Source organism: Staurois parvus, unplaced genomic scaffold (genome assembly GCF_062004578.1).
Source record: "Staurois parvus isolate SC_StPar_1 unplaced genomic scaffold, SC_StPar_1.0 ptg000319l, whole genome shotgun sequence".
NCBI classification, from domain to species: Eukaryota; Metazoa; Chordata; class Amphibia; order Anura; family Ranidae; genus Staurois; species Staurois parvus.
Genome location: NW_028318115.1, coordinates 95,137 through 97,968, shown reverse-complemented (window position 1 = coordinate 97,968; position 2,832 = coordinate 95,137).

The window sequence follows — 2,832 nt, the reverse complement described above, 5'->3', positions numbered from 1 at the left end:
CCGCTCCACGAAAAGGTAAGTTGTAAAGCAAGCCGATGATCCCCGCAGGATGGTTCAGATCTTCAGATTGGGGAGCATAATGGATCGGACTCCGATCCATTATGCTCAATCTGCAGATTTGAACCATCCTGCGGGGATTGTCGGCATGCAACCTATACGGGGTGACACCAGACCCGCTCCACAAAAAAGGTAAGTTGTAAAGCAAGCCAACGATCCCCGCAGGATGGTTCGGATCTGTGGATTGGGGAGCATAATGGATCGGAGTCTGATCCCTTACGCTCAATCAGCAGATCTGATCCATTCTGTGGGGATCGCCGACATGCAACCTATACGGGGTGACACCGGACCCTCTCCACAAAAAGGTACGTTGTAAAGCAAGCCAACGATCCCTGCAGGATGGATCAGATCTGCGGATTGGGGAGCATAATGGATCGGAGTCTGATCCATTACGCTCAATCCGCAGATCTGATCCATTCTGTGGGGATCGCCGACATGCAACCTATACGGGGTGACACCGGACCCTCTCCACAAAAAGGTACGTTGTAAAGCAAGCCAACGATCCCTGCAGGATGGATCAGATCTGCGGATTGGGGAGCATAATGGATCGGAGTCTGATCCATTACGCTCAATCTGCAGATCTGATCCATTCTGCGGGGATCGTCGGAGGGGGTGTCACCAAGTGTTATCGCTCCAGGTGACACCAACCCTAGGGACGCCCTTGACCAGGATCCACCATGTGCAAAGAACAGACCAGCATTCCTCTCATTATTTTAAACATAGTAAAAGTGGACTTTCCCCCTACAGTTTAATAAGTGAAATTGGGAGTTTTGGTTGCAGCAAGCTTCCCTCCATTCATCTCTAATTAAATTTGGATATTTTGTCTCCAGTGCTTGATTTTGACTTGGGTACTAAATGTACAGCAGGTACCAATTCACACTTCTGCAGGTAAAATTGTCTGCCTCCTTAATAGTTGTGTTTGTCCATGTGTGCTGTGGTCCCTTGTGACGCTTCTTTTGTTTCGCTGGAGCCATCACAGGCACTATGGCTGCCCTTTCTGACCTCCTACTCCATTCATAGAAGCTGTAATATAGCTCCCATCAATGAAAAGCAGTCTATGAATGGAGGAGGCAGACCTTTCATTCATCCAGCCGTCCTCCATTTATAGATTGCTTTTCATTGATGGGAGCTATAGCTTCTATGAATGGAGGAGGGGGGTGGAAAGGGTGGACATTGTTGGCACTCTCAATGAGTGCCTGTGACAGGTCCAGCATTCATATTAACTCCTGCAGAATCGTCCGATTATGGCTGGAGTATGAGGGGGCAAAGTTGGGTTTCAACTTGGACAGCTGGCAACAGCACAAGGAACGATTCTCATTAAATGTAAGTATGTCCCTTGTGCTGATTTTTATAAAATAATAAATGTTCCCTGCACTTAGGCTTTAATAAAGGGCCTGGAAATGACGACTAAAGAGCTGCGCTCTACCTGTGCTCAAAAGGCTGAGGGGCAGCAAATATCCCCCGATAGACATCATCCTCGCATTTCCCAATTATCCTCTGACACTATTGTATTAAACCCGTCTCTCCCCGTACGCCTCCCTGTACTGGAACTTCAGGCCCCGCATAGTCCATTTTCATCCTCTTATTGCTCATGAAAATGAAGAATCATTGAAATATATTACCCATGAAGTACAGGTAAAATTGAGAATGCCACGGGTAGTAATTCTTGCATTATCACTGGTCATTTGACCTAATTTATACAAATCCAATTATACAAGCCTTGTGTGAGGAGTAGAGAGAACATTACCGATGCGATGAGAACCATTTCAGGTCACCAGCTAAAAAATTGATTTGTTTTAGTTGCCTTGCACCTCCTATGAATTATTAAAATGCCTTTCCAGCGAGATAACGATTCGTTAAGATATTAGGTGTGAGCAGAAGAGTAAACAAGAAAATAATATGAAGCCGCCAGATCCGGATGGTCTCCAATCTGTATCGCCTAGCGCTTTGTGTCTCCTCCTGACTGCCAGGTCCCTAATAAAGCGGGTTGTGCTTGCTGCATCACCTGGAGGGACATCTCTTCCTCTCCATACACTCTTCTGATGGATAAACTATAGTCCGAAGAGAGAGAACTCAGAGTCCGCCCTTCTATTTCCCTACAGATAATTTTGGGTTCTGCCCCACATGCATTGTGGGTACTTTACCCCGTGCATTGTGGTTATTTAGCCCCAGAAGATGGGTAGATATTCAAGAAGATAGGTAGATTTTCAACATGTGTCTAAGGGCAAATCTTTTTAGTTTTGAAATGTATGGTGTAGGACGAGTACTCCTGTCTGATCTTTGTGGTTGCCCTTGTCCCCATTGGGTAGATTTACTTTCTCTATTTGTCATGAGGGCCATAATCACGATGTCTAAAAGTAAGGGAAAATCCAAAGATTTTCTGTTGTCACTATGACTGGAATAGAGACTTCTTCCAATTGTTGGGATGACTGCTAAGAGAGGATTTTCACTTGTTTCCTGTTGTGTCTACAGGACAGGAAGTAAAGGGAGATCTGCTAAAAAGGATACAGGTGGGAAGACAATGGTTTTAACCATTCCTCACTCCAGCCATTCTCGATCAGGATTCTAAGAAACCCTAAAACAATTAAGTCATGTCCATGATACTGTTTTTTACCTGCACTGATATCAAAATTTTCAAGACAAGTGTTTTGGATGAAGCCCCTTCTCCAAAGTCCAAGTATTGTGTACTGATTGGACCCTGAAGAGAGAGATACATCCTGAAAGTTTGTACTGCAAATTTGGATGTTCGTGCAGATAAAAACGTATCATCATCAT